The sequence below is a fragment of the Hylobates moloch genome, unplaced genomic scaffold (assembly GCF_009828535.3).
Source record: "Hylobates moloch isolate HMO894 unplaced genomic scaffold, HMol_V3 SCAFFOLD_15, whole genome shotgun sequence".
NCBI classification, from domain to species: domain Eukaryota; kingdom Metazoa; phylum Chordata; class Mammalia; order Primates; family Hylobatidae; genus Hylobates; species Hylobates moloch.
The window spans coordinates 3434627-3444332 of NW_026652290.1; positions in this window are offsets into that span (position 1 = coordinate 3434627).

Below are 9706 nucleotides of genomic sequence, written 5' to 3' on the forward strand. Positions count from 1 at the left end.
AGAACCTCCTCCCCATATGCCAGCTCTAACCTCCACTAGGTAGGATACAGGGGCGGCCCCACCCCCCAGAATATACAAAATGTTACACAGATACAATATATACACTGGGGAAGGGGGGGTCACCCCAGCAGCCTGTGCCCTCGTCTGGCCTACTGTTAGCCCCGCTGTCCTGCCTCAGCTGCCTCTCTGAATAAGAAGATGGGAGACCCCTGAGGGAAAAGTTGCTTTGGTGAGAGTAAGGAGGCCATCAGACCTCCTCCAAACAAACCAACTCCACCAACCTCTGGCTCTTAAATAACAAACATCATCATCCAGAAATTTAAGGACCCAGCCCTGGTCAAGGTGGCAAAGGGTCTGTCTCCCCCCCATTAGACAGGGGTCTTGTCTTGCTACCCTAATGGTAAAGGGGTGACTGGGAAGGGGTGGTAGGGACATGGTGGGGGCGGAGACTCCAGACCCACTGGCTTATGGTGACAGGGGCCTGCTTTTATTTATTTTTATTTCTATCCCGTGACTTTATTTTTAATCCCATAACTTCTTTTTCATAACTTTTTAAATAACTTTTCAAATAACTTTTCATACAAGTTTTTTCTCCTTTTTTTGACACACTTTTCCACATTTTTTATCCCATAACTCTTTCATCTCATAACTTTGTTTGCTCTCTTAATAAACACACTTATATAGTTGCAATTTTGTAAAAATAAAAACAGATTATCTCATGCCAAGCGTGCCCATTATTTGCACGCTATAGTATTTAATACTATAGTTTTCAAGACACACAGAATTTTAAGGCAAAAACAGCACTTTGCAACAATTTAATAATTTATTACATTACAGTAACATCACAGCAGTCAACAATGCCACTTTAGGCAAAAGTCAGTATTTCCATTATACATTCTGTTTGTAAGAATTCATAAATAGGTAAAAGTCATTCTAAGAAAACTTGGCAAATAAAGCTTTGGACTGGAATTGGCATTTCTTTCTCTACTTTTCCTTCCCCTGGTTTCTTTCTTTTAAACTACAGTATTCATATTTAAAATGTTTTAACTTTTTTTTTTGTTTTTTTTTGAGACGGAGTCTCGCTCTGTCGCCCAGGCTGGAGTGCAGTGGCGTAATCTCGGCTCACTGCAAGCTCCGCCTCCCAGGTTCACGCCATTCTCCTGCCTCAGCCTCTCTGAGTAGCTGGGACTACAGGCGCCCGCCACCACGCCCGGCTAATTTTTTGTATTTTTTAGTAGAGACGGGGTTTCACCCTGGTCTTGATCTCCTGACCTCGTGATCCGCCCGCCTCGGCCTCCCAAAGTGCTGGGATTACAAGCGTGAGCCACCACGCCCGGCCAAAAAAAAAAAAAAGTTTTAACTTATTTCAAAACATTAAGATAGCAGTTACATTTTTGAATAGTTATATTATTTTAAAATGACTGAGATAAAGTTTTAGAGGAATTATATTATGGATAGGGCTGATTTACATTTTCACATTTTCAAAAAATTAGCTTTGGTTTTAGAACTGATTTCTTTCATTTCGAGAAAACCTATCAGGTTTAATGAAATACTTTGAAAATAATCATCATATATTGCAGTCTTTAGATAGGTATTTTGATTCTTTACTTCCTACAGAAATTCACATTTATTCAGTTGAACTCATATTTTAAAATTCTGTTTCTGGGCCGGGCGCGGTGGCTCAAGCCTGTAATCCCAGCACTTTGGGAGGCCGAGGCGGGCGGATCACGAGGTCAGGAGATCGAGACCATCCTGGCTAACACGGTGAAACCCCGTCTCTACTAAAAATACAAAAAATTAGCCGGGCGTGTTGGCGGGCGCCTGTAGTCCCAGCTACTCAGGAGGCTGAGGCAGGAGAATGGCGTGAACCCGGGAGGCAGAGCTTGCAGTGAGCCGAGATTGCGCCACTGCACTCCAGCCTGGGGGACAGAGCAAGACTCCGTCTCAAAAAAAAAAAAAAAAAATTCTGTTTCTGATGAACTCTGACCTTCTAATGTTGCCTTCTAAGCAATTCGAAAGCTGCCTGATGCTGAGTGAGGAAGAAAACAAATACTCGGCTGAATGAGGTATTGCAAAAGACTGCAGGCACTTTGAAGAAAGACTTAAGTTACTGTCACACGATTTCCATTCCTTTTAGCTTTTTCTTAAACATATGACAAAATACCTACACAAAGAATGGTATTTGAATTAATATAGTACATTTATTTTTCAGACTGACATTGAGCTTAAATATGCCCGTATGTGATTTAATCCATAGGTACCTGATGAACATGTTATTGTCAGATCGGTTACAGATGCTAAATGCTATCTGAAGGTCATTCCTGGTCATTTATATGTGTCAGGGTAAAAGTGAAGTGATTTGAACTATAAAAATACCTTTGAAATAATTTATCAGTGTATTAGGTAAACCCAGTTTCAGAATGATAAAGAAAAACTGTCAGACCAAATAATTTGGCTAATTAACAGTAGTAGGATTTCCAGCCCGAGGGTTTAAAATGGACTTAAAGTAACTGTCTTTAAACTGAACTCAAAGAATGCAAAAGCGGCAAGTTCAGAAAATAAAAGGCAAGAACAGGACCTTAAGTCCAATAAAGATCTCTTGGCCGAGCCGGTGTGCCGTGGTCTTAAGTCTGAGCGTCACTCTTTCAGAGTTGAGCATAGTTTGTGATTTTGAGGGCCTCTAAAATATTAGGGCAGCAGCAGCGGCTGCACGGAGACATGATGGCCAGCCTAAATCAGTAAGGTCAAGTTGTTTGGACAGAAAGGCTACAGGGTGCGGTCCTGGCTCTTGGTAAGAATTCTGACCACACTAACCATGCCTAGGAAGGAAAGGAGTTGTTGTTTTGTAAGGGATTGAGGTTTGGGAGATTAATCGGACACGATCAGCAGGGAGAGCACGTGTGTTTTTATGAGAATTATGCCGAGATAGGTAACAGATGAGGATGAAATTTGGGCTTGACTGAAGTAATGGGGGCTGTCTGTGAAGCCTTGCGGCAGTACAGCCCAGGTAATTTGCTGAGCCTAATGGGTGTCAGGGTCAGTCTAAGTGAAAGCAAAGAGAGGCTGGGATGAAGGGTGCAAAGGAATAGTAAAGAAAGCATGTTTGAGATCTAGAACAGAATAATGGGTAGTAGAGGCCGGGTGTGGTGGCTCACGCTTGTAATCCTAGCACTTTGGGAGGCCGAGGCGGGCGGATCACGAGGTCAGGAGATCCAGACCACGGTGAAACCCCGTCTCTACTAAAAATATAAAAAATTAGCCGGGCATGGTGGCGGGCGTCTGTAGTCCCAGCTATTGGAGAGGCTGAGGCAGGAGAATGGCGTGAACCCGGGAGGCGGAGCTTGCAGTGAGCCGAGATTGCGCCACTGCACTCCAACCTGGGCGACAGAGCGAGACTCTGTCTCAAAAAAAAAAAAAAAAAGAATAATGGGTAGTACAGGGAGGTATTGAGGATAGGAGAGTATATAGGTTTGGCACCACGGGGTGGATAGGCAAAACAATTTGGTTGATAAGGCGCAGATTCTGAACTTGTAAGCCTCGTCTGGTTTTAGGACAGGTAAAATGGGGGAATGGTAAGAAGAATTTATAGGCTTTAAAAGGCCATGCTGTAGCAGGTGAATGATAACAAGCTTTAATCCTTTCAAAGCATGCTGTAGGATGGGATCTTGGCATTGAGTGGGGTAAGGGTGATTAAGTTTTAATGAGATGGTAATGGGCATGTGATCGGTTGCCAGGGAAGGAGTAGAGATGTCCTATACTTGTGGGTTAAGGTGGCGGGATACGAGAGGAAGACGCGAAGGAGGCTTTGGATTGGGGAGAAGGGCGGCAATGAGATGCAGCTGTAATCCAGGAATAGTCAGGGAAGCAGATAATTTAGTTAAAGTATCTCGGCCTGATAAGGGAACTGGGCAGGTGGGGATAACTAAAAGGAGTGCTTAAAAGAGTATTGTCTAAGTTGGCACCAGGGTTGGGGAGTTTTAAGAGGTTTAGAAGCCTGGCTGTCAATACCCACAGCAGTTATGGAGGCAAGGGAAACAGGCCCTTGAAAAGAAGGCAATGTGGAGTGGGTAGCCTCCGTATTGATTAAGAAGGGGACGGGCTTACCTTCCACTGTGAGAGTTACTTAAAGCTCAGCGTCCGTGATGGTCTACGGGGCTTCCGAGGCGATCAGGCAGCATCAGTCTTCAGCCACTAAGCTGAGAAGATCTGGGAAGGAGTCAGTCAGAGCCTTGGGCCAGAGTTCCAGGGGCTCTGGAAGTGGCTACCAGGTGAGTTGAACAGTCAGATTTTCAGTGGGGTCCCACACAGATGGGACACAGCTTAGGAGGAATCCCGGGCTGTGGGCATTCCTTGGCCCAGTGGCCAGATTTCTGGCACTTGTAGCAAGCTCCTGGGGGAGGAGGTTCTGGAGGAACACCTGGCTGCTGCGGTTCAGGCATTTGGAATTTCTTGTGTGCTGGAGATGTGGCTGGGGTTTGTCTCACAGTGGAGGCAAGGAATTGAAACTTTTTTCTATTATTGTACACCTTGAAGGTGAGGTTAATTAAGTCCTGTTGTGGGGTTTCAGGGCCACATTCTAATTTTTGGAGTTTTATTTAATGTCGGGAGCAGATTGGGTAATAAGATGTATATTGAGAATAAGATGGCCTTTTGACCTTTTAGGGTCTACGGCTGTAAAGCGTCTCAGGGTTGCTGCCTAACAAGCCATGAACTGGGCTGGATTTTTATATTTGATGAAAAAGAGCCTAAACGCTATCTGATTTGGGATAAAGAAAAAGGAGCATTAACCTTGACTATGCCTTTAGCTCCAGCCACCTTTTTAAGAGTAAATTGCTGGGCAGGTGGGGGCGGGCTAGTCACGGAATGAAACTGTAAGCCGGAGCAGGTGTGAGGAGAGGAGGTGATAGAAGGATTATAGGGCGGGGGAGCGGAGCCTGAGGAAGAATTGGGACCTAGCTCGGCCTGGCGAGGAGGGGAGAGGTCAGATGGGCATGTAGAAAAGGAAGATTGGAAAGACTCAGTGACGCTTGGGGTTGGGACTGAGGGGACAGGCGGGAGGGAAAGAAGGAAAACTTGGGACGAGTTGCACTGGGCACAGAGACTAGGAAGGGACTGATGTGTAAAAGAATGCCTGGACGTCAGGCACCTCAGACCATTTGCCCATTTTATGACAAGAATTATTTAGCTCTTGTAGGATGGAAAAAATGAAAGTGCCGTTTTCCGGCTATTTGGAACTACTGTCGAGTTTGTATTGGGTTTCATGCGCGTCCGTGTGAAGAGACCCCCAAACAGGCTTTGTGTGAGCAACAAGGCTGTTTATTTCACCTGCGTGCAGGCGGGCTGAGTCCGAAAAGAGAGTCAGCAAAGGGTGGTGGATTATCATTAGTTCTTATAGGTTTTGGGATAGGCGGTGGAGTTAGGAGCAATGTTTTGCGGGCAGGGGTGGATCTCACAAAGTACATTCTCAAGGGTGGGGAGAATCACAAAGAATCTTCTTAAGGGTGGGGGAGATTACAAAGTACATTGATCAGTTAGGGTGGGGCAGAAACAAATCACAATGGTGGAATGTCATCAGTTAAGGCTATTTTTACTTTTTTTGTGGACCTTCAGTTACTTCAGGCCATCTGGATGTATACGTGCAAGTCACAGGGGATGCAATGGCTTGGCTTGGGCTCAGAGGCCTGACAATCATGAAAACCAAGAATTGTGTTATGTCACTGTGTATTGCTTGTTACCTGAAATCCACACTAGGCTGGGATCAAGGGTTGAATCCTTCATGATTTTCTCCATAACCTGTGTGGTTCTTATCCCAGATCAAACTAAGCTTTTTTCTAGAGCTCTACAATTTACAGTTAATAGACAAGAGTGGTTCTCAAAATGTAGTCTATGGACTAGCAGCACCAGCAGCACCCGAGACCTTCTTATAAGTGCAAATTCCCAGGCCCCGCCCTGGACCTGGTGAATCACAAACTCTGGATTAGGGTTCAGCAATCTGTGCTGCAGTAATCCCTCCAGGTGTTCAAGAACCTCTGGCATACAGCAGGTAGTAAAATGTGTTTCCTTCTGTAGGTCCAAAGCCAGGGTTACCATATGTTCTGCCTTGTTATGAAACAATGACATGCAATTAAAACACATCAATTTCCTTTCTACTCCCACCCTCCATCCAATGTGTTTTATTTTTATGAGTTCAATAAGAAAACAAGGGGCCATCAGAGATTTAGTCTAAAAAGTATGTTTACAAGTGTCGGTTCTCATCCAGCCTGATCTACAAAACCATTTACATCCTCTTACATCTCAAGTTTTAAAAAAGTATCTTCACAATGTAAGACTCAGGCACACTAGCAGTTCTATAACGAAACACCACGTAAATCAGAATGTCCAACCTTACTAGAGAAGAAAAGTGGAATCATATTGGCCATATTTTCAATTGCGTTCAACAGGAAATTTAAGTTTTGAATTTTTTTCACCTTCACACTTCCAAGTTAATAGAATTAAACCAGAATATGCCATTCTTTCAAAGCCTCTAGCCAGGCAAAGTTTTACTGTATTATTTCTTGCTTTCAATGGATATAAAGCAGATTCCTGGTAGGTACATTCTGTATACCTGCAAAGATGCAGAACTAAACAGTTCCATCTGTTCAATATTAAACCAAAAGTGCTGTAGACCTCGGATGGTGAGTGTAATACTTCAGCACTAGCCCAAAGCCTCAAATATGAAAAGATACCAAGAACACCACTAGCAAACAAAACTAAACTCTTGGCCCGGAGCAGTAGCTGACGCCTGTAATCCCAGCACTTTGGCAAGCCAAGGTGGGAGGATTACTTGAAGTCCAGAGTTCAAGACTAGCCTGGGCAGCACAGCGAATTCACATCTCCACAAAAATTTTTAAAAATTGCCGGGCGCGGTGGCTCACGCTTGTAATCCCAGCACTTTGGGAGGCCGAGGCGGGTGGATCACGAGGTCAGGAGATCGAGACCATGGTGAAACCCCGTCTCTACTAAAAATACAAAAAAAAATTAGCCGGGCGTGGTGGCGGGCGCCTGTAGTCCCAGCTACTCGGAGAGGCTGAGGCAGGAGAATGGCGTGAACCCGGGAGGCGGAGCTTGCAGTGAGCCGAGATTGCGCCACTGCACTGCAGCCTGGGTGACAGAGCGAGACTCTGTCTCAAAAAAAAAAAATAAAAATAAAAAAAATTTTAAATTAGCTGGGTGTGGTGGCACACAGCTGTAGTCCTAGCTACTTGGCAGGCTGAGGTGGGAAAATTGCTTGAGGCCAGGAGTTCAAGGCTGCAGTAGCTATGATTATGGCACTGCATTCCAGCCTGGGTGGCAGAACGAGACTTAGATAATTAAATTTTCTCCTGCTCCTGTTGACACTAAAATCACTAAGTTAAAAGGCTTTCAAATTTGGCAGGATAAAAATTAAGTGAAATGTGACTTTGGAGCTTGGCTAGTGAAGGAAAGAAAAAAAGGAAGGAAGGAGGGAGGGAGGGAAGAGAAAGGAAAGGAAGAAAGAGAGAGAGGGAAAGAAAAAGAAAGAGGAAAGAGAGTGAAGGAGGGAAAAGAAAAGAAAGTAAGAATGGAAAGCAAGAAAGGAAAGGAAAGAAGGGAGAAGAAAGAAACCTGCCCTTCTTCCCCCTGCCCTGGCTTCCCCTCCTGGGTGGGGAGCTCTGTGCAGTGGTCCCCTCCACCCCTCCATTCTGCCTTGCGGCAGGTGTGTGTGCACTCATGAACACCCTGCCCCACACTGGACTTCGGGCTCCTTGAGGGCAGACACATCGTCTGGGAGACCTCTGCCCACCCACCCACTCAGGGTCTCACCCCTTCCACAAACAGCCCTTAAACTAATGTTTGACAAACACAGAGATCCCCAAAGAGCCCCAGAGAGGATGGCAGTGGTCAGTCCTGCAGGACACAGCAGCATCTGGAAGGGTCTGAGCACCTTCCCAGGCTGGAGGCCTTCTCTTTCCCGGGTCCTCACAGCTCAGCCAGACCCCCTGACACGGACCTGCACACACATGCACACTCCCGCACTCACACCCGCTCACATCCGAGATACCGATGGCTCTCCCTCTCCCAGGCTAGGAAACTCGGTCGCGGGAGTCCTCCCCACCCACCAGCAGAGCCCCCCACCCCCTGCCTTTCCGGGGAGCCGCCCCTCCTCTGCCGTCGGGTTTCCCTCCCTCCCTTTTGCCCAGCCAAAACCCGAACCCAGGCGCCAGGGGAGAGGACCGCCGTTCTAGCTTGCTCCACTACTGGGGGCACGGAGTTCTCGCTCCTCCAAGGCTACGGCCCCTGTCTCCGCGGACCCCGCCCGCACTCCATCCCCGCCGCCACCGGGATGCCCCGCCGCCTCCCCTCCGCAGGAATCTCTTACACTCGGGCTGTGAAGTTCGGGGTATTTTTAGGCCGGCGATAAATAATTCACAGGGAACGTGGCACCAGGCTCCCCCCGGCGGGAGGAGGGGGCGCGAGCAGCGACAGCCACCGTCACCCGCGGCTCAAGGACACTCGCGATGCGGCGGCGGCGGCTCCGGGCGGGCACCCGCGCCACGCCTCCTGGCGGCCGAGCTGGGCACCACGCACCCGGTGCCCCGCGCCGCGCGCTGTCCCCCGCCGGCGTCCGTGGCTCCAGGGCCCCCATCCCCACTCCCCTGAGTCCCGCAGTGGGGGGACTGAGCCAGCCTGGCAGGCGGGCCCAGTACCAGCCCAGGCCCGCCCCGGGGCCCTGGGCGAACCCAGGTGTCCCGGACCTGCCTACCTGCCCCTGGCACGCTCTTATTCTTCGGGAGTTTAGAAACAGGCTCAAAGTCACTAGCACCGCCAAGACCTGGACGGGCTCCGAAATACAGCCCGCGGAATGGTACCCTCCCCAAATAAGTTTCTTTCCTCGATTTTCCTGTGGCCCGGGGTCAGGGACTGAACTAAGATGACGCCACCATCCAAGGGCTGGGGGACCGAGCCAGAAGTCCCCTTGGACGACCAGGGCTGGGAAACCGAGTGGACGAACGGGGTGGGCATCAGGGCCCGACGGGAATTCCCGTCTTGCTCACCCAGCAGCTCCTTGCAGGGTCGCGGGACGAACCTGGGGGTTCAGGTTGCCGGGTGCCTTTGCTCCGCGTGTCCCCGCCTGCCCGCCTAGGCAGGAAACAGGAGGCTCGGGGCTTCCCCTTCCCGCCGTCGTGGGATCCTGGGCGAAGCCCCGAGAGACCAGCGCAGGCTGCTGGTGCGCAGCCAGGGCCCAGCGCCAGGTCACGCTCGCCCGGTGCCCTCTCTGCCTGCCTTTCCCTTTGCGCTCTGGAAGCCCGGGAGCCGGGCACGGGCCAGCATTTGCAAGATGCCACTACTCTGGAAGCCCACTCCGATTCTCCCAGGTCGCAGGAGGGAGAGAGCTAGGCTGGGGCAGAGGAGATGGGGCAGAGCTAGAGGGGAAGAACCGGGACTCGCGGCGGGGAAAGGGGTCTGGGCGCCGAGGCAAGTGCGCAGCAGGTGGCCAGCAGACCTGGGGAAACCCGGGCACCGGGCTGGGGAGCCGCACAGCCCCCCTTTCGCCTTCTCGACTCCTTTCCAACCCCTCGTTCTGGTCGATCCCAGCCCCGGCCCCCGCTCCCGGCCCTGTTCCCCGCTCTCTGCCCCAGGGGATTCCAGCAGCAACAGTTGGGGTCCGCAGCAGCCCAGACTCTCCTGGTCCCGCGGTGCTGCCGCG